Raw genomic sequence first — 23298 nt, forward strand, 5'->3', positions numbered from 1 at the left:
TAAAAATTCCTAAAGATGGTGTTCTCTTGGTTATTTTTTCTTTTCAATCATAACTCCAAGGGTCACTACATAATCATTTCTCTCTGCTTCATTGTGCCTGAAAGAATTATTACTTGAATGTATGCAATTATATATAATATAGATATTAATTAAGTGTAAACTCCAATAATAGAGAACAGAATTTGAACTGTAAACTGGTGCCAAAAGAGAAAACAAATAGCAAATTTATTCAGAATACTGTTTAAAATTGTTGGGTGCATGAGTATTAACTGAGAAGTTGCATTCTGTGAACTTTACCAAAAACTGCAGTCTGGAAAAATATTAATCAAGTTAGAACAAGCTTAAAATCACAATGCTCAAAACTGGAAATGCATGAAAAGCCATCATAACTGTCATAATTTGAAGAAATTTCCCTGAAGTCAAGGAAGTAAAGAGTAGTAGGATTGTAAACATGGCCCAGACTAAGCATTTTTATTTTTCTAAAATACATTCTCCAAATATGCATATCATCCCAACCAACTTCTGTGCTTGTATGTGTACATATGTGTTTGCTTTCAAATCAGCTACACAATGGACTATCCCAATAGCCTCACAAGGACACAAATCTAGCAAATATAAGCTCCACTTATAATTACATTAGGAAGAAGAATTAGTTATTTTAGTGACGTCATAAGGTTTTATTTCTAGCAAGATGGGACGATAATAGCAAACAATGAATCCCTTCCCAGAAATACAAGTTGTGTTATTTTAAACGTTTTATTATCTGTGGATAAGATTCAAAATAACCAAAGACATGAATTGCACTAGAATGCCATAGGACATAATCAGACTAGCATTTGTTTCCAGTTCACTTTTTGATGCAAAATGAAACCTCTGCCTTTATCACTATAGAAAAGTAAAGAATCCTCGTTGTTTCAGCAATAGCTCATCTGTGTCATATTTATTTTGAATCCAAAATTGTCTTATAACAGATTCTTACTTTTCAGTTCTTGCTTATGTGATTTTATGGCGGCTGTTTCTGACTGATCCAGCTAAAAAGTACTCATTCTTCCAAACATGCATTCAGAAAACATTTATTGAGAGGGTGCTATAAACTAGGTTTTAGGAATATTTAGATGAATTTCACTATTCCTAGCCACAAGAATTTAGCAGAGATACAGATGTGTGTGTGTGTGTGTGTGTGTGTGTGTGTGTGTGTGTGTGTGTGTGTGTGTTGATAGCAATGTGGATAGCAAATGCCATAATAGCATTGGGAGCTAAAGATGTTTTTAGCTGCCTTGGCTGAATTGAGGAAGGTTCTTCACACACACACAAAAGGTGACATTTTGTACTGCCAGACAAATATTCTGGAAGTTGTAGGGAAAAAATTTCCAGCTACAGAAATGTGTGTAGGCAACACTGAGAGGTCCAATGGGTTTCATGGTTGGGGGTGGCAGAAAATGTGGCTGGTAACAAATATTAAATGACCTTCCATCAAGGATGTCAGGTAAAGACTCAAAACTGGGAAGGAAGGTTGAATCCTAAGATCCTTTTCCACTCAATACAGTCTATATAACATAGTCTGTATTTAACTTACTGTTGATCATTATGTGGCATAATATACTGTTCCTGCCCTCCATGAGCTATTTGTAAAGTGACAAATTAGCCTTCTAATTTACTTGTGGTTATTCACACATTCACATAAAGAGGCAACTTATACTCAGTTTTCCTATACTCAATAATTGAAAACATGATCCTATCTATTGATGAATCATCCTTGTAAATTTTTGTAAACTATCTCTTAGATTAATAAGATGTGCTTGGAAGGGCCAGTATACAGCTTCCTTATCATTTGCCATAACAAAGTGGCCCATGGTTTAATGGGTTGAAAAGTTCTATAATGGATATACAAAATTTTAAAATGGTGGTATTTATTGTTACAGTCAAAGAAGTCACTCAATAAAATATTAAAAGCATGTTCTCCTAGAAGAAATGTATAAGAGCTTTAATTTGGACATGTTTGATTTCAAATTATTTTATACACAAAATTAGATATCCATGCAGACACCTAAATATTTTTAAACACATGGATTAACGGCATCATAGAACGTGACATCTCCGATTTTAAGAATTAGTGGTTGTAACATTCATCAACCATTTCATGAATGTAACTTCAGTTTATTCAGCTCAGTTCATACGCAAATTACATTTATGATATTATGGATTGTTTGGCAGATTGAATAGCTTAACATTTGATCCAATAAGTTGGAACAAGAAACTCTTTATACCTAAAAACAGACCTTCCAGGGTTTTGCTGGCATAGCCAGATTTCCTAAACTCTCTGGTTCTAAGTGTAATAGAATAAATACAGATACATTCAAGGAGAGAATGTGACAGTTTTTAATCATCCCTTTAATCATCTCCAACAGCTTTTCTCTTTCTGAAAGTGCTGCCACTTTTAGCATGACCCCAAGAGGCAGGTGCAATATACAAAAAGGCAGATGCAGTGCTTTCCACATTAGTCCCTTCTGGCTTTCAATTTAATGATGCCCCAGACTGGTTTGACGGAGATCAAATAGGTGACCACCTACCCACCCCACCCCTCAACAGCACACCACCACAGGGGTGCTGGGGACCTGGAAAGCTTTTTCACAATCCCTGAAATCAAAACTATATAAAGAAGAAACCTCTGAAGAGGAGGTTCAGAATTCAAAAATGGTGGAAAGTAGCTGGACACTAATAAGTATATGAAAAAAGATAAACAAATCACAGGACTATGGAAGGTTCATCCACAAATCAGATGCCCTCATTTAAAAAAACAATTCTGATTGCAAACTGTTTAGGATGAAGCATTGGAGACAGTTTACAAATCAAATAGATTCAAAGAGTTTTCCTACTGGGGCTTGGCTTAGAATAAATCCTGACTGAGTACCCTGAAATTCCAAGTTTAAATAATCAATTGCAATTGATTTTTCACTTTTGTTCTGCCAACATTTGGTTATTCCCTGGGTCATGTGGCCTTGCCATTTGAGCCAAAGTCAATAAAGAATTATTCATTCATTAGAATCTATAGTAGAAGAAAGTAATGCTGAAAAATTGCATTTAAGATATTTTATAGTAACTATCAAGCTTTTGCAAGGGATTTTAATGTCCATGGCAAATCTATATCAAGGATACCAACAGGACATACTTATGCATTGTGAGGCACTATTTCTGATGATGGAAATTTCATAACTGTAGGAACAAATTAACTTAAAAAGAATCCAACAACAATTTTTAGGTCTTTGTAGAAGAATTGTGAATAATATAATTTACCCATATTTTAACAATCATGGAACATTGTTTTTATTTTCTTTATAATTCTTGGAAGCACCAGGTACAAGTAAAGTATTGTGGTCTGACCTCTATTGGCCAAGCTCATTGAGATGATGAGCTGCTGGTAAGCATGTAGAAGAGCTGATTTCTGTAGTATCATCAAAGCATAATAGCTCCCAGGTCTTCTAATCATGGCAGTAACGCTTGTGAAAACATCTTGATTACCTAGAAAAATTTATTTCCTACTTACTACATTTACTGTAAGTATTCTGTTTTTAATTTTTATGCAAAGACATCAAAAGGCCTTGCAGTGCTTTTCAGGAAGCAGGAAAGCTCTATCATTCTCTTCCATTAGTAACAGCAAATTGAGTTAACTATTTGTGTCAATTAATAAGTTTCCATTCATTTAGGAATTATTTTCTAAGACATTATAAAATTTCTAATCAGAGCCCTTTGTTGATTTCTATCTGGAAACTTCTGTTAGAGTAACTGTTGCTGTACAATCTTAACCACATTCCTGTTTCCTCCCATGACAGTGTGTGACTCTTCCAAACTTATGATTATGGAATTTCCCTATATTTTCTAAATCTGTCCTAATATCGTATGACCTTTGTATGGTGCTTTTACATTTACAGAAATTTTCTCAGCAGTTTTCTATTCTGTCCTCACATCAAGCATTTAGTCTGTTTTACTGATGAGAAAACAGATGTAAAAAGATTAAGTGAAATCAGGAAGTAAAAATGTCCATTGCAGAACTAAGATTCGAACCCAGCACTTTCTTTACTATATAACACAGTCTCCATTTGCCCTGTATGAGTTAACCTTTAAGGATAATTACTCCTATAAACTCATTAATTTCAAACACTGTAACATAAGTTAAATGAAGTTTTAGCTATATAATCTCAATCTGGATCAATTCAAATAAATTCCATTATACTCAGTTTTTTTAAATTAATTCATGAATACTAATTTATAAAATTATCAAACTAGTAGATCATATGAACATTATTTTCTTCCTCCTAATAAACTGATATATTAAAATTGGGTTTTGCTAAAATGACCATATATGTTACATTTCCATCATTATTTTCAAAATATATATTTAGAAAGGGTGGGGAGTTAAGCTGTGAAGAAAATAGATGAAACAAAATATTTGCCTCAGTCTCTTTTCATCAGCAACCATTAGAATGCAACTTGTAGGTTTCCCGAAATCCATATCCCATCATCCAATGCACATATTTTTAAACAGTTTGCTAAAATCTTATTAATTTTTATTCTTTTTCTTAGCAAGTAATCCATTTCTATATTAAGACTGACATTTTGAATCATGAGATATTTTACCAAATAAAAATTAAATGATTGACTATCTCAACATTTTCATTTTACAAATGCAAAATGTAGATTTCAAAGATAGATTCAACAGTGTTTTTTGTGACTCTAAGTGGTATTTTCTTACTGCTTTTTCAAAACAGGCAAGAAAAAAATTAAGTGAGGGTTTGTGTGGCATACAAGTGAACACAATTAAGGAAACCCTCATTGTTGTGTTCTGAATAGACTTGTCACATTACCATTCACAGCTTTGTCTAGTGACAGTGGAATATCAAAAAGATACTGAATAATATAGCAAAAATCTATTGTGCTACTGAGATCTAATCTTTGTCTGAATGTAATTGCCTTATTAAAAGATTTGCAAGCTTACTCTTTTTGTGATTCTAAAATAAGCCAAGAAAAACCATGCTGTAAAACTGCAACTGTAATCCCTATGATATGACAACAGCATGTAAGTCAAACTGAAAATTAAAACCACATTCCATGATTCCCCAGCCAGGGCATGGATGCGTCTAGTCCTACAATTATCCATGACGGTATGAATGGCATTTGGAGGACTTCCTTCCCGTGAACTTAGCTTAGAGTGCCTGAGGAACTGCTTATGTAAATACGTATATGTCATTTAGATTGCAATTTATGTTATGTGACAGTGTCTGCTTATTAGTACCTGTTCATTATAGCTAATAGATTCAGGATAAGCTTCTTTGTCTTCTTTCCCCATTCCCCTCCCCTGAAATACTTTGCTCTAAGCCTTCCTAGGGGAGAACTATTCCAACATTTAGCAGAAATAAAAAATTGCTCATACTGATGCCATTACCCATTACAAATTGTTATCTTTAGTAAATAGTATAAGTGGATGAATCTTCTTTCTTTATCCACTTTTCAGCTTATTCCTTTTTATTGCTTCCCACTTCCCTCCTCTGCTCATTTGTATATGGCAATAAGACATAATGCAAGTTGCACAGTAAGAAAAAGTATTAGTTCACTTCAGATGTGGCCTGAAGTCCCTATTCTTTATAGAGAAATGAACAATCAATTTCATTTTTCCATAATATAATCATCTTATTTAGGAAAAAATATCCAGTTTAACACAAACTCTTCAGTGGAAATACTTTGGTACTTCAACAGGGGGAGGGAAGCCTTTTGAAAAATTCATGTATAATTTAGCAATACACAACTAAAAAAAAACTTTTTGCTATTGAATCCAGCCTTGAGGGAATTTGGCATATATTAACCATGTATAAAATAATTATATATGTATATTAAACAAAGATTTTCTTTTGCACTTCAATTGCATGGGAGCCGTCTATTCACATAATAGTGAATTTAAAACCACTTGTACGGGGCAGGCCACAGTGGTTCAGCAGGCAGAGTTCTCACCTGCCGTGCTGGAGACCCAAGTTCAATTTCCCGTACCTACCCGTGCAAAAAGAACAAACAGAAAAAAAAAGCACTTGTATGTATGCTACAATGAAAGTATAGAGTTAAGTCTACTCAGGAACTGTGTTAGTTTGCAAGCTGCCAGAATGCAATATACCAGAACTGGAATAGTTTTTATAAAGGAGAATTTAATAAGTTACAAGTTTACAGTACTAAGGAAGTGTACGTGTCCAAATTAAGGCACCAACAAGAGGTTACCTTCACTCAAGAAAGGCCAGTGGTTCAGGAGCCTGTCTTTCAGCTGGGTAGTCACATAGCTGGCATCTGCTGGTTTATTACACTCAGCCTCGGTTCCTGCAAGGATTCCTCCCTTTGCTTCTCTAGGGCTGGCCTTCATCTCTTGGCTTCCCTTGGCTCTCTCCAAGTTCTGGGTTGCTTAGCATCTCATGGCAATGCCTGCTCAACTCCAAGCACCTCCCAGCATCTGTGTCTATATTCTCCACATGTCTGCATCTGTGTCAGCTCTGCTCTGAAGTTTCCGTTAGCTCTGAGGCTTTTGTTGTTTCTGTACGTTCTGTTTGCCCTGAGGGTTTTCCAAAATGTTTCCTCTTTTAAAGGATTCCAGCAAACTAATCAAGACCCACCTAGAATGGGTGGAGTCACATCTCCATCTAATCAAAAGGTAACACCCACAATTGGGTATGTCACATCTCCATGCGAACAATAAAAAGATTCCACTCAGCAATATTGAATGAGGATTAAAGCACATGGCTTTTCTGGGGTACATAATAGCTTCAAACCAGCACAGAAACTATGACTCATCTCTGATTACCATGAAATATCAATTTAACACAAAAAAATTATTTTTAAGCTCATCTTCAAAATACAAAATCAACTATATAAGATGGGACTTATTCAGTAAGAATATTAATGAAATTCCAAGAATGTAGGCTTAATAGTAACTTTCTCCATACAAAATCCAGACTTTGGTTTGCTGTTATGAAAAGTTAGGACTGTATATGTGTAATTATGTAAGTATTTTCCTTACTTCTAAAATAATATAATTTTAACACAAGTATTGCATCCCAGTGGAAGGCCATTTATTAATTTTTGTTTTTTGCTTCTTACTTCCCAGCTCCCCATGAGAACTTCTAACTTTATAGCTATATGGGAAGTTAAAAATCCAGAAATAGAAGCAGAATATATATATATATATATATATATATATATATATATATATATATATATACACACACATATATATATAATCACACACACATATACTGTCAATGTCCAGTGCTAATGTCTTTGGGCAAGAAAGAGGCAAATGCTGCCTTACGATAAGATTAACCCATGTCTATCAAGTGTACAATACAAAATTGTCCAATTGAAGCAAAATGAAATGTGGTAAACCATTGAGCCTCTAACTTTTTGCAGTTCTGACAAAACCATTCACTCGTTCTTTTTCCCAAAGCTCTTGAATTAGCTGGAAGAATGTGCGCAAAGGGGAACATATCCCACTCCACCTTTTTCACTGCACCGTGTAATCAAACTAAACACTCGCTGTCCTAGGGTGTCTGTCTTAGTTTCTCAGCTTGTTAAAGCAAATGCCATATAATGGGTTGGCTTAAACAATGAGAATTTATTGGCTCACTGTTTTGAGGCAAGGAGAAGTGAAAAATCAAAGCATCAGCAAGGCGATGCTTTCTCCCTGCAGACTATGACGTCCTGGGACTGTCTGCTGGTAATTCTTAGTCCTTGGTTTTTCTGTCACATGGCAGTTCCCATGGTTCTGTCTTCCTTCCTCTCTGGGTTCCCTGAATTTTCTTCCCATGACTTTCTCTCTCTACGTCTGAACTTCTTTCTGTTTATGAAGGACCCCAGTAATAATACTGGAGTATTAAATCCCAACCCAATTCAGATGGGCCAGTTTGACTGAAGCAACATCTTCAAGAGATCCTGTTTCCAGTGGGTCCACACCCACCAGAATGTGGACCAAGACTAAGAACTTGTCCAAACCAGGGTACACAATGCAACACACCACAGTGTCCAAACTAAGATGGACAGTTCTGAGCATGAAAGGGGGAACTATAATCATCATGCCAAGAGGACAAGTGTAAACCGAAGTGTCCTACGAAAAATAGGAAGTACAGGTACTTTATCCTTTCTGCCTAATCTCCTGTATCTGTTTCCAGGGCAAGATATAGTCACACCCTTTTTTTCCCTTAGGATAGATATAGTAAGTAATAGACATGATGTTAACAGTGTATCTTGAACCAAGGTTTGGGTGTCCTCAGAACATCCATCAGCAGTCAAAAGTGTGGACTGTAAAGCTTTAATCCTTAGGGAAATAACTTTCTCTTCTGTGGAATGAAGACTTTGGAATGGATAATTTCTAAGGTCTCTTTGCCTAATCTAACATTCTAGGATTTCTTGAAAGAACATGAAGTTCTGGGTTGTTATGAAGGGAAAAAAACAATATTTTGCTCCTTGCTGTGAAAATGTTGATCATACATTTAATGTAAGAAAATATCACATTTTTATCTCTACGTGTGAAATCTTTGAAGTGCCCTTTGTTAGAAATGGTATATAAGCTTGTATTCCAATATGTTCAAGAGAAAACAAATTACTTTTGCTAAAATCTAATTTTAAAACAAAATCAAAACAATAAATTGAAAATGAAGTAAATATTGTCATGATCCTATAAAGCTGGTAATATTTTGCAGTACCAGAACTAATAAATATTATATTTAATGATTTTCATTTAAGCCTCTTCGAAATGAAACACCTCCTCTTCTGAATTTATCTCCTGATAGCCTTCTGCACTTCTTGTGATTATTTTGTCTCTCTTATTTGTGAAACAAATTTCTTTATCTTTGAAATATTGATTATTCATTTGTTTCACACCAGAGAGAAATTTTTCATAAGTTACACTGGTCTTTTAAAAGCAAGATCAGTTGTATTAAAGTTTTATTTGAAGGCAATTACTTGAAGCAATTATGGGTGGTTTTTAAATTAAATTATTAAAAAGCCACCATCTAGGTGACTCAGTGACAGAATTCTCTCCTGCCATGCCGGAGGCCCGGTTTTGATTCCCAGTGCCTGCCCATGTAAAAAAAAAAAATCTACTATCTAGTACAATCTCATAAACATCAATTATAAATTTTCTACATATGAAATAAGCTTGTTACACCTTTTCTCTAACTGTTTTGTCACCTTTAATAAGTTTTAGCCTAAGTATTCTTGGAATTTGTGCAGAAGATACAAAATACCTAGTATTTCTATAGAATATTTGGATTATTTTAGAAATCATTTTCTAGATCAATCCATGATTCTTGGAAACAAAACAATAGAAATTTTATTCTATTTATGGATTCAATTTTAATGTAAAATTTTTCAGGAAACAATGTTTTTACCCCAGTGATATGATCATTATGATGTTCTAAGCTTGAATTTAAATTAGAAGATATTTCACACAATGTTTTTATTATTGTCTCAACCAACATAGCAATAGGTATCCTATTGAAAAGCTCCAATTCTCATCTAATACAATTAATGTATCCATACCAAATGTAGATTTCATATTACCTTCTCTTTAAAATGTAAATTACTAACTTAGAAGTCCAAATAATAATGTGTACTTTGAAATTTCTAGAACATGACTTTTTTGTACTGTTTTACGTTACATTTATACTATATGATAATGCACAATTACTTTGCTTTTGCTTCATCAGAAGCAACGCTTTTGAATTATATGTTTATATTAGCTATAATATAGAGCAGAAACAATTGGAAAAAATCTATTATTTAACTTTAAGGTTGCAGGAAGCATCAAATATTTTCTTACAGACTTTATAATGTACATCGCTGCTGCAATAAAAAATCTAATAATTCTATGTCTTGAGAAATCAATTTGGATTAAATATGAAAACCACCTACACATTTCTTAATTAACCTGCTGATACTTTCAGCAATATTTCCAACTTGATGGTATTTTAAATGAAAGCTATATAGAAACTTCCTCCAAAATCATTTCTACTCTTTCTCTTTTAAGTTTTTTCATTGTATCATATTTTATAATAAAATTAATGTGTGTCTAGTACATAGATTTTGCAAAATAGGGAAAAAGAAAAAGAAACAAAATAAATCTACCATCCCAATCTCTAAAGACAGTCTTTATTACCTTTTGGTAATTTTCTTCCCACACTATATTCGATAATTTTTTAAGTCGGTTCTAATCACATTGTATAAAACCGTGTATCCTGACTTTTATACTTAAATGACATAATTTTTCTTATAGTAATATAAACTATTCAGGAATGTCAATTTAAAGGATGCTGTGAGAATTACACAAGCTAAAGCATAGAAAGGACTTAATATAGTTCATGACACACTAACTATATGTCAGTAGACGTCAACTACCATCTTTGCCATTTATTATTACGTAATATACAACAATAGCATTCTACAATAATGTACATAACTGTGCAAGTATTTAAAGTATGTGGGTTCTTACCATTTTTTAGCCTTATAAACAATGTAGACTTGACATATTTTGTGCAAAAAACTGCTCCAAGATTTTTATATTATTTTCTTAGGAGATATTTCCAGAATGTAATTACTGAATAAATGAAAGTCACATTGTCAAAGGCTTTTAATAACCATCACCAAGTGTTTTCCAGAGGCTTGCCCCAACTTATACTCCGACTAGCAGTATATGAGACTGGCCCTTTCATGGCGTCCTCACTTACATTCAAAAGTCTTTTTTAGTTTTCTTGGTGCATATTCCTCTACTTTAGTCATATTCTTAGCTGTATCTCTCTCTAATACCGTATCATATTTTTTTTATTTTTGAAGAATGTGTTTACTGACATAATTTAAAAGTAGCAGAAAAGACATAAGAAGTATACAAAGAATTCCTCAGTACTCTTTACCAGGGTTCCTAAATGTTAGCAGTTCATTACACTTGCCTTATCCTCTTGACTCTCCCTTCTCTCCCTGTAGATAGATTCTTTTTCCTGAATCTTTTACAAACAAGATGCAAAAATGATGCTCTTTCACTTATAAATACTTTGTTTATATGAGCACAGTACAATTATCAGTATCAGTACATTAATATTGACATAGTAATATTCCCTAATCTATGGACCTTATTGAGATTTTGCCAGCGGCTCAAATAATGTGTTTTAAACCAAAAGAAAATTCAAGACAAAGTGTTACATTTATTTGTCATGTCTCTTTACTATGCCTTCTTCTAGAAAGTTCCTCAATCTTTCTTTTATTCCATTGCATTAACATTTTTGAAACTGAAACCTTCTTTATTCTGAATCTCAGGTAATTTGATAGATTTTATTTAAATCATCTTGTTTTAATTTGCATTTCTTTGATGGCTGAATGTTTCTATATATTAAGCAAATATGTTTTTTCCTTTGTTACTCATCTGTTGCTGTTGTTTGGCCATTAATATATTAATTTTACTTATGTATTTACTCATCTCCCATATGATAACAAGTATCTAAGCACACAGTGAATCAAGAGAAGTCTCTGCTCACAACAAACGAGCAACCTAGTTTGACATTCATAGCTGGTCTCCACTTCTTCCATATCCCCAAAATAAGAACTAGCGCATGCCCTTTAATATGTTTACCCACATGTTGCAGGAACTAGTTTAATGTGAAGGATAATATTTTTTCATGTTCCATAGAAAGAGTTACAAATGTTCTCCAAATAACATTTCAATGACATCTCTTCTGAGTGATGTTTTACATTTACTATCCTTGTTCAGAGAACTTTGAGATATTCATTTTTTCAGTTCCTATAAGGTTGCAGATTTGTGTTAAGGCCCTTCTGGGTTTCAGGGCTTATCTGGCTTATGAACCATCTGGAGGTTACAGGTTTCCCAAAATAAACTTAGTGAGTGAAACCTTATTTATAATGTCTCAGATAGAGCCCTGGGTATTCTTCAAGGTTTACAGGAATATTGTTGACTGGGGTTTGGCATACTATGACTATTAGCAATACCTAGCTGAAGCTTTCATATAAGAGTAACCTCCAGAATAACCTCTCCACTCTATCTGAAATCTCTTAGCCATTCATAACTCATTTTGTTGCATTTTTTTCCTCCTTTTGGTCAGGTAGTGATTGTTGATCCCATAGTACCAGGACCAGGCTCATCCCTGGGAGTCATGTCCCACATTGCCAGAGCATCTTACACCCCTGGACATCATGTCCCATGTAAGGGGGAGAGTAATGATTTTACTTGCAGAGTTGGGCTTAGAGAGAGAGAGAAAGGCTGTATCTGAACAATAAAAGAGGTTCTCTGGAAGTATTTCTTAGGCATAATTATAGGTAGACTTAGCTTCTCCATTGCAGAAATAAATTTCATAAGAGCAAGCCTCAAGATCAAGGTCTTGGCCTGTTAAGTTGGCAGTCCCTAATGTTTGAGAGCATATCAGAGATTTCTAGCATGGGAAATATTAACAATTCCATATTTTTTCTCCAGTTCCTCGAGGGACTTTGCCAATACCTTTTAATTACCTGCACAACATACTCTGGAGCGTATCCAGGTATTACATTAAGTTATACAGAATTGCAAGACCACGTTTCCAATTCTAGGCTCCTTATGTTTAGGTTGTGGGACAGGCAGGTTAAGTGAGGTTGTGTGCTAAAGAGAATTTAGGTTTTGAACAAAATAAATCCCTCTTCCTTTGGTCTCAGATAGTAGGTAAAGTTCTAAAATACAGACATCATCCTTTGCCCTGTATTCTGATTTACCTTAGTCCCAACCGTATCGGCTCTGTTCTTATCTCTAATTGAAGCCTGATCTCTTTTTCAGTTTCTTTAACAGTTGCTGTATGTAAGAATGCTGAAATTTCTGAGCTGCAGAACTCCAACTCTGAGTCTTAAGTGTCACACAAGTACCCAAAGTTCCAAGAAAATAGCAGATTATACACACACAGCACAACATCTCAGAATTTAGAAATAACCCTTAAAGCTCAGGAATAAATGTGGCTGCTGTAAGAGTTTACAATCTAGGCCCCAATGTCCTTATACGTATTTTCTGAAAGAAACCATACAATATCAGCCCTTTCGTCTCTGGCTTATTTTGCTCAACATAATGCGCTCACAGTTCATTCACCTCGTTCATGCCTCATGACTTTGTTCCTTTCTGTAGCTGCAAAAGATTCAGTCGTATGTATACACCACAGTGCACCCTTCTGCTTCTCAGTCAATGTCCGCTTCAGCCACCTCCATCCATTGGATGTCATGAATGATGTCGCCATAAGCATCAGTGTGTAAATGTCTATTCAAATGCTGCTTTCAGTTCTTTTGATTATATTCCCAGTAACAGGATTACCTATTCATATGGCAACCCTATATTTAGCCTCCTGTGGATCTGCTACGTTATCCTCTGGAGGGTTGCCCCATTCTCCTACCTTACCAACATTGGATAGGTAAACTTCCCCTTCCACGTTTTCCTTAGGACGTGAATCTTTCTACTTATTTATTTACTTTGAATCTGCTGACTTTGTTCAGATATACTCAAATAGCATATATTCCATCCAAAATAAACATTCAAAGTTTCACAGTATCCTCACTTCATTGTACAATCATCATTCTCAATTTTAGACAACTTTCACTGCTTCAAAGAAAATAGTAACTGACACACCCACACCAAAGAGAAAATCCAAAACTCCCCTTAACTCTTGTCACCCTCCCCCCACTTAATTATCTCTAGTATTGTTGTGGTACTAGTGATGTATTCCCGTTACATGTAGACCATAGCATACAATAAGTAGTTTTACCATATACCTTTCTATTAGTATATCTTTGCACAAGTGTCACACTTTTGAAGTCGTTCATACAGGAACTTATTTATCTCATAGTGTTAATCGATGAGTTACATGGCTCTAAACAACCGCTTTCAATCAGATTCACCTTCAATATGGCACTATTACTTATAAACCCACTAATGAATTACCATCACCAACAACTAACCCAAAAGCTAATAGAAGGACGATAACAAAGATTAAAGCAGAAATAAATGAATTAGGAAAAAGAAAATAGAAAGAATCAAGTCTCTTGGAATGTAAGTTTAGAAATAACTATATAATATTTAAAATCTAGAATTTGTATTTATCTATAATGAGGGCATACACTAATTTAATAATTTCCCAAATTTGGAGATACGTTTTAAGTTTTCTCTCTCTCTCTCTCTCGCCTAATGCTGTGTGTGGGTTTGAAGCTATTATGTACCCCACAAAAGCCATGTTTTATTCTTGATCCAATTTTGTGGGGGCACGAACACTGTAGGCGGACACTTTTGATTAGATTGTCTCCATGGAGATTTGACACACCCAATTGTGGGTGTGAGTTTTTGATTGGATGGAGATGTAACTCCGCCCATTCAGGGTGGGTCTTGATTAGTTTTCTGGAGTCCTTTAAAAGAGGAAACATTTTGGAGAGAGCTCAGAGCTGATGTAGATGTTTGGTGATCCACACAGAAATAGTGTGGTACTGTTCTAGTCTGCTAGCTGCCAGAATGCAATATACCAGAAATGGAATGGCTTTTAAAAGGGAGAATTTAATGAGTTGCAAGTTTACAGATCTAAGGCTGAGAAAATGTCCCAATTAAAATAAGTCTATAGAAATGTCCAATCAAAGGCATCCAGGAAAAGATACCTTGGTTCAAGAAGGCCAATGAAGTTCAGGGTCTCTCTCTCAAGTGAGACAGCACATGGCAAACACAGTCAGGGCTTCTCTCTCAGCTGGAAGGGTACATGGCAAATACGGTGTCATCTGCTAGCTTCCTCTCCTGGCTTCCTGTTTCATGAAGCTCCCCGGGAGGCGTTTTCCTTCTTCATCTCCAAAGGTAGCTGGCTGGTGGACTCTGCTTCGTGGTGCGGCAGCATTCTCTGCTCTCTCTGAGTCTCTCATTCTCCAAAATGTTTCCTCTTTTGTAGGACTTCAGAAACAAATCAAGACCCACTCAAATGGGTGGAGACATGTCATCCCCTAATCCAGTTTAACAAGCATTCTTAACTAAATCACATCAACCAGGGAGATGATCTCATTACAGTTTTTAAATATACAGTATTGAAATAGGGATTATTCTACCTTTAAGAAATGAGATTTATATTAAAACATGGCTTTTCTTAGGGGTCATACTTCCTTTCAAACCAGCACAGGTACTAAGCAAGGACTTATAGAAATAGCCAGATCCAGAAGAGAAGAAACCTCCCGCCCTGGCAGATGCTAAACTAAGAAATTAAATGCAGAGTTTTGTCCCAGAGCAGCTAAGTGAGAGCCCACAGGCATTTAGAGAAGAAACCACTGGAATCAGAAGCTGGAAGCAGGGGAACTGGGAACAAGGACCAGCAGATGCCCGTCACCTGACTGCCCAGTCACCCTTCCTTGAGCCAAGGTATCCTTCTCTGGATGCCTTAGTTAGGAGACATTTAAGGCCTGAGAACTGTAAACTTGTAACTTTTTAAATTCCCTTTTTAAAAGCCTTTCTATTTCTGGCATATTGCTTTCCAGCAGCTTAACAAACTAATACACACCATCTTTCTGACAAAAAAGTAATCTGCAAGAAAATGGGCCTAAACAGAATTGTACATTGAAGCTGTGGGAAGCAAAAGGCCAGCATAAGGCACAAACTAAGTACTTAGGTTATTTATGAATTACAATTTATATTAATGTATTCTTTTAAAATATTTAGGCAAGTAAACATTTTATTGCTTTATTATTTACTGGAGAAATTCATTGAATTTTGTGGACACTTTGTGCAAATAGGGTGAATCCAGCAAAGCTAGTAAAGAACAATAGATCCTAGTGTGTGATGGAATAGAATTTTATTATAATTCTTAGAGACCACAGATTATTTTGCTTGGTCACGTAAAATCATAAGCACATGATCTTTTTTTTAATTTCACTAACCTAATAGGTTTTTGTATTTTTGGAAGCAGCCATACAATTCACTCTTAAGTGTACAACTCAGTGGTTCCCCATGGTCAATTTTAGACCATTTTCATTACTCCGAAAATGATAGTCACCATTAACAGTCACTATCAATTGTCTCCAAAACCTTCCATCACCCCTGGATAACCATTAGTCTACTTTCTGGTCCTATATATTTGCCTATTTGGGAAATTTCATATAAATGGCATCCCACAAAATGTAGTCCTTTGTGACTAACTTCTTTCACTTAGCATAAAATTACAAGATTCACACATTGGTACTTCATTTACTTTTATGGCTGAATAATATTCTATGTATGGAAATACCATATTTTGTTTATCCTCTTATCAGTTGATGGACATTTGCACTGTTAACACATTTGACTGTAAACACTTGTGCACATGTTTTTGTGTGAACCTATGTTTTCATTTTTCTTGGGTACATATCAAGAAATGGAATGACTGGATCATACAGTAAGTATATGTTTAACCATTTGAGGTTAAGCAGTGCCAGACTGTTTCCCAAAGTGGATCATTCCTTTACATTCCTGCCAGCTGTGTATGAAGTGTTCACTTTCTTCATCTCCAAGTCAACACTTATAATCTGAAATTCTTTTCCTAGCCATCCTTAATTGGTATGAAGCAGTATCTTGTTGTAGAATTGGTATGCATTTCTTTGATGGCTAACAATTTTGAGTATCTTTTCAGGTGCTTATTGGCCGTTTGTATATATTCTCTGGAGAACTATCTATTCAAATCCTTTGCCCATTTTTAATTGGGTTATTTATCTTTTTATTATCGAGTTATGACAGTTGTTTATATACTTGAGATACAAATCCCTTATAATAGATATGATTTGCAAATGTTTTCTGCTATTCTGTGGGTCACCTTTTCATTTCTGTTCACTTTTTTGATAGTGTTCTGTGAAGCACAAAAGTTTTCATTTTTTTATTTTGGTGAAGTCCAGTTTATCTAAATTTTCTTAAGTTTTGTACTCTTTTGTTATCATATATATAAATCTATTGCCAATTTTTATGTTTTTCTTCAAAAATGTTATAGTTTCAGCACTTACGTTTAGGTTTTGATCCATTTTAACTTATTTTTTGTATTTTATATGATGTAGGAATCCAACTTTGTGCTTTTTCCAGTGGATATCTAGTTGTCCCAGTACCACTTGTTAAAAGATTGTTCTTTTCCCATAGAATTGTCTTGGCATCCTTACCAAAAACCAGTTGACACATAAGAGTTTATTTCTGAACGTTCAAACTTAATTTATTAGTATAGATCTCTACCCTTATGCCAGTACCACACTGTCTGGAATACTATAGCTTTCTAGGAAGTTTTGAAATCAGGATATGTGATTCTTCCAACTTTGTCCATCTTTTTCAGAATTGTTTTGCCTATTATGGGTTCCTTGTATTTCCATGTGAATTTTAGGGTCAGTGTTCAATTGCCATATAAAAGGAAGCTGGGATATTGATGGGATTGTGTTGAAACTATCAATAAATTTGGGGAGTACAGCCATCTTAACAAAATTTCCAATCCATGAAAATAGGATGTCCTTCTGTTTATTTAGGACTTTTTAAATTTTTTGAACAATATTTTACAGTTTTTAAGAATGTAAGTTTTGCCTTATTTTGATAAATTTATTCCTAAAAATTAAACTGCAAAAAGAGATAGTGTTTTTTGTTAGTTTGTTTGCTTGTTTTTGTATTGCTTGGGCAGGCACTGGGAATCGAACCCTGGTCTCCGGCATGGCAGGTGAAAACTCTACCACTGTGCCACCATCGCCTTCCCAAAAGAGATGGTTTTAATTCTTCCTTTCCCAATCTGAATGTCTTTTATTTCATTTTCTTGCCTAATTGGTTTGTGTAGAACCTACAGTACATTTGTCAAATAGAAGTGATGAGAGCACACATCTTTGTCTTATTCCTGACCTTAAGAGGACAGCATTCAGTCTTTCACCATTCAGTGTGATGTTAGCTGTGTGTTTTTCATAGATGAAATTTATCAGGTAGAGGAAATTCACTTCTACTCTTTGAAGAAGAAAGTTTCCCTCTAATTTTTACAATTTTTAACAGGCTTTATTTTTTAGTGCAGTTTGAGGTTTACAGAAAAATTATTCATAAAGTACAGAGTCCCTATATACAGACAGTAACCTGGACACACAGTTCCTCCTATTATTAATATCTTGTATCAGTGTGGTATATGTGTTACAATTAGTGAACCAGTATTGATATGTCCTGATAACTAAAGTCCATAATTTACATTAGGAACCATTCTTTGTGTTGTATAGTTCTATAGGTTTTGAAAAATACAGAATATCATGTGTGCAGCATTACAGTATCATACAGAATAGTTTCACCACCCCAGAAATACCCTTTGCTCTGCCTGTTCATACCTCATCTGCTCCCTCTGAACCCTTGGCAACCACTGTTTGTTTGATTTTGGGTTTTTTTTAATAGTTTCTGTAGTTTTGCCTTTTCCAGAATGTCATAGTTGGAATCATAAGCAAAGGGAAATTGGACACGGGAGAAGGTCATGGGGAGCAGTCAGAAGCTGGAAGTCGGTGTAATCTAGAAGAGAAAGAAGACACTGCCATGTGATCAAAAGCCAAGGAACCCCAAAGATTTCTGGCCAGCCAGAATATACCTGCCCCAGGAGGAAGCAAGCCTTCTAGCCTCTGAAACTGTGAGCCAATAAATTCCTGTTGTTAAACTAACTCATTGTATTATATTTGGCATCTAGGAAACTAAAGCAGTTACCATTGGAATAACTGAAATTATAGTTAGACTTTACTTCTTTTGGCACCCTTAAAAGAGTAAACCAGGGAGACCACTACAATGAGCATGTTCAATTTTTCCAATAAATATTAAAAGCAAAAGGACTCATTTAACCCAGATATTATCTGGGCCTTCACTATTCCTTGAGACTTGACCTAACTTTGCTTGGTTTGATTTCCAAATTCAAAACTCTCCCCCCAACTGCAACAAATTACTGAGGGCCTCATGTTCTCAGAACTTCTTCTGACATGTTAGCTAGTGTTTCCAGGTATACTAACTCTGTTTTGCATGTCTTGAACATAGACATGAAACTCAATCCTCTCTCTAATGTGCACATAGACACACACAGGTTGCATGAAGTATGCATGAGTTTAGTAGACTTTACTGGCTTTGGAAGGGAAGATGAAGTATGGGCTTATATCTCAGCAGTTCAAACAACTTCCCATGGAATACTGTCTGAACTATTTTCATATACCCTTCAACCAACCTACTATTGTAATATAAAACCAGGTTCTCCCCAACTCTCTGGAACTCTGAACTCCTCCCTTACTCTTTCTCCATGACTCATACAGAGAGACTTCTCCTTGTCTGATGATAAAAAAACAATAATAGCTAACAGTTATTGAGTATTTAATATGTGTCAGATGCTTGGCTAAGTGTTTTTCATGTAGTACCACATTTATTCTTCACAATACTCCCAGGAGTATCTATTAGTATTATCCTTTTTATAGATGAGGAAACTGAAGATCCCATATGGTCTGATTCCAGAGGCTGTCCTCTGAATTACTATACCATGTTGCCCCAAATTATAACATATGACCTCAGCAATTGCCATACTCTTCCCGCAAAATACCAACTGAGCTTTTTACCCGAACACCCTTCTCACCATGCAAGGAATTCTGAAGCCAGTTGTCAAGATGATAAAATCTTTTCTCATCATATTATGCCTGCTCGCTAAAGTTTGAGACAAAAATTTAGCATAAGACAAAATACAGAAGTCATTATTATTTGATCACATTAAGGATATTTATACTGAAGAATCAACACTCAGAGCTAGATATGATGATCTGCTTGGGAAAATAGAAGAAAGCAGGATGGACGGAGAGGACCTGAAATGATACCTTTACCCTAAATCATAAGGAAATTGACTTCATTGCAGGTAGAGCATTGTAAATGGTTGTGTCTTAAATGTATAGCTTTGGTATTTTCCATCTGTTAAATGCAGGTCAGAATCAGGAAACCCAGGAAACAAACAAAAAAAAAATTAGGAATTAGATGAGCTAGATGGTAGAAAGGTACGAAACCATTGTCCAAAAAATCCTGTCAATGTGTGACAAAAATGTTGCCAGGGCTTAGTGTAAGGTGTAGAGAGCCGCTTTCCGGGTTTGGCCTAGTGGACACGCTGCAGCCTGCTCTAGAGTTCCCCCCGCCCATCGAGTGAGCCAAGATGGCGCTCACATCCTGCTTCCGCAAATGACGCACACGCCCACCAACCCTATCTTCCAATCACCTCTGTATACGTGGCATTAACCTATTGGGTTTGGGCACAGTATATAAGAGGTTACCCGGACGGGGTGGGTGGAGACGACCCACAGGGAGCCGTGCCTGACGGCCGCATAGAGGTTGTTCCCCCGCGGGATATTTCGCCCGCGCGGAACCTGTAACAGAGAATGCAAGCTTAACTCCAGTAAAGGTCTGTGCTTACAACTGCTACGTGTCTTGGATCTGTGTTTCTCACCAGCGCGGATTTGTCTGCGTCTCTCTGTCTCTCCTCATTGTCTCACCCGCCGGCCGGGGGCTTGACGCTGAGCGAGAAGTCGCGGACAAGTGGTGGCCCGTACGGGGAACCCTTCTGCTGCCTTTCCCCGAGCTGGTGAGGACGCGCATCCTGAGTTCGCAGCGGACTTCCCGTGCTTGATCACCGCGAGAAGGTGAGTACTTCTTATTACGTGAGAGTTAAGGGCTGTGGGCGTTCAGGTAGCCCCAGTGAATCGGGAGAGCTCCCCGATTGATTAAAGTACAGTGCCGACTGCAAGCATGGGGCAGTCAGGAAGTTCACCTTTGTTAGCTCCTTTAAAGACCCTTTTGAAGCAGTGGGGTATCTCGGTTAGGAAGAGTTCCCTCCTGCAGTTCTTAGACGATGTTGCTGCTTTTGCACCTTGGTTCGCCCACTCCGGGAGCCTTAGTCTGCCTTCTTGGTTAAAACTTGGTAATGACATAGAACGGGCGCGCCGGACGGGCCTTTGTATGGACCCGATCCTGGTCCCTATCTGGGAAACCGTCCGTGCTTGCCCTGAGGCGGAGAATGCTGCAGGCCTAAGTCCGTCTTCCGCCCTGCTGCAGGCACGGCACGCGCTCCAAGAAACTCAGTCAGTTTCGTCTGCGGACGGCTCCCGTAAAGGCAAGCCGCCAGAGTCTGGCGCTAGTTCAGACACCTCTGACTCAGAGTCAGATGGTGATGAGACCGAGGGTGCAGACGCGCCTCCGCTGATCGATTGGGGGAGGCCCCCTGTCTCACCCACGCAGCCTTCCGCCCCGCCAGCGCCTGCTGCAGGGACGCGGCGGCTTCCGGTGAATGGTTTTGGTGATCTCGCCAAAAACCCTCACCACGGGCTCCCTCTGGTGGCCGAATCAGGTAATTACAGTGGCTGCTCTCCAACTTCTAAGCGCTTGTTAAAAGGAATGGGATATGTCCCCGGCAAAGGCTTAGGAGCCTCATTGCACGGGCGCGCAAGGCCTATACAAGCTGTCTCCAATTCTGACAGACGAGGCCTGGGTTTTTCCTAGGGGCCACTGAGGGGAGACTCCCACCCACACCTATAAAACTAAAGTGGAAGACCAGTACCCCGGTGTGGGTGCCTCAGTGGCCCTTACCAAAAGAAAAGCTGTCAGCATTGCATACTCTAGTGTCTATACAGCTAAAAGAGAGCCATATCATTCCCTCCACATCGCCTTGGAACACACCCGTATTTGTCATAAAGAAAAAATCAGGCAGATGGAGATTGTTACATGATTTAAGAACCATCAATAACTGTATGGAGCCTTTAGGACCTGTTCAAATGGGGTTACCCCTCCTCTCAGCTTTGCCAGAACACTGGCCCATTATCATCCTAGATCTTAAGGATTGCTTCTTTTCCATCCCACTTCACCCTGAAGATACTCCAAAATTTGCTTTTACTGTGCCCTCTCTTAACCAAGAGGAGCCCTGTCAACGCTTCGAGTGGACGGTCCTGCCCCAGGGCATGACTAATAGTCCTACCATGTGCCAGCTGTATGTTGCTACAAAGCTAGCCAGCACTCGGCAGCAGTTCCCCCAAGTGAAAATCATCCATTATATGGATGACATTCTCTTAGCCCATAAAGACACAGATCTTCTTAAAACAGCTTTATCACATTTAGTCCTTAGTCTTAGAGAAGCCAACCTGGAAGTGGCCCCTGAAAAAATCCAGATGACAGAGATTACCACCTTCCTGGGGGCAAAAATCATGCCTCAGCATGTTTCCCCCCAAAAAGTGTCTCTCAGAGTAGATGACATACATACCCTTAATGATCTGCAAAAACTTATGGGAGATATCAATTGGGTTCGTCCGTACTTAAAGATCACCAATGCCAAATTAACACCTTTGTTTGATTTGCTAAAAGGAGATTCAGACCTACACTCGCCCCGGTGTCTCACCCCAGAGGCGAGGCAAGCACTACGTCAGGTAGAACAGGCGCTCAGTAGTGCTGCTTTAAAAAGAATAGACCCCCAAAAGCCATTCGAAGCCTGCTTACTGCCAACAAAACTACAGCCCACGGCAGTGCTATGGCAACAGGGACCATTACTCTGGGTCCACCCTGGAATTTCCCCTAAGAAAAGTTTAGAGCATTTTCCTACAGCAATTGCCGAGTTGGCATTGGAGGCCATCAAGAAGGCCATACAGCATTTTGGCCAACAGCCTAAGTACCTCAGAGTACCTTACTCTTCTCAGCAACTTGAGATACTTACCGGATGTATAGATCAGTGGGCCATCCTCCGATGTACCTTTTTGGGAGAAATTGATAACCAATACCCAAAAGATCCCCTCTTACAATTCGTCACCCGTCACCCAGTAATCTTTCCTAAGGTAACTTCATCTAAGCCACTAGTGAACGCCCTCACCGTGTACACGGACGGTTCCAGCTCCGGTTCAGGAGCATATTGCGTAGAAGGAGGTTCTCCTAAAACTGTGTTCTTCCAACCACAGAGACCTCAATGGGTAGAATTACAGGTCATTATTACAGTCCTGAAAGAAATTACCGATCCCCTAAATATTATATCTGATTCGATTTATGTCGTAAATTCTGTAAATATTTTAGAGACGGTGGGCATTATAAAATATTCCTCCTCAGTAAGACCATTCTTTATCAAACTTCAAGAGACAATATGTGCCAGACAACATCCTTTCTACATAACTCACATTAGAGCGCACACAGGCCTGCCAGGCCCCATGGCACAGGGAAATCACGTAGTGGATGTGGCCACTCGACAGCCACATATCTTCCCTGCGCTGACACCGTATCAACAGGCCCAA

The 23298-nt window shown here is 37.3% G+C and overlaps 1 long non-coding RNA gene across 3 annotated transcripts in view; it reads right to left on the reverse strand.

The window, feature by feature from the left end:
- LOC143673472 (uncharacterized) overlaps positions 1–23298 on the reverse strand; it is a 399281-nt gene that overhangs the window by 320516 nt on the left and 55467 nt on the right. Inside the window, exon 4 of one of the 3 annotated variants that reach the window (XR_013170385.1) lies at positions 3139–3519. The exons of 1 other annotated variant lie outside the window; for it this stretch is intronic. This is a non-coding gene — a long non-coding RNA (uncharacterized LOC143673472). Of the gene's footprint in view, positions 1–3138; positions 3520–18024; positions 18539–23298 lie in introns of those variants that run through there. One more of the 3 variants, XR_013170387.1, reaches the window with a different exon arrangement.

This window comes from Tamandua tetradactyla, chromosome 2 (genome assembly GCF_023851605.1).
Source record: "Tamandua tetradactyla isolate mTamTet1 chromosome 2, mTamTet1.pri, whole genome shotgun sequence".
Classification (NCBI taxonomy): domain Eukaryota; kingdom Metazoa; phylum Chordata; class Mammalia; order Pilosa; family Myrmecophagidae; genus Tamandua; species Tamandua tetradactyla.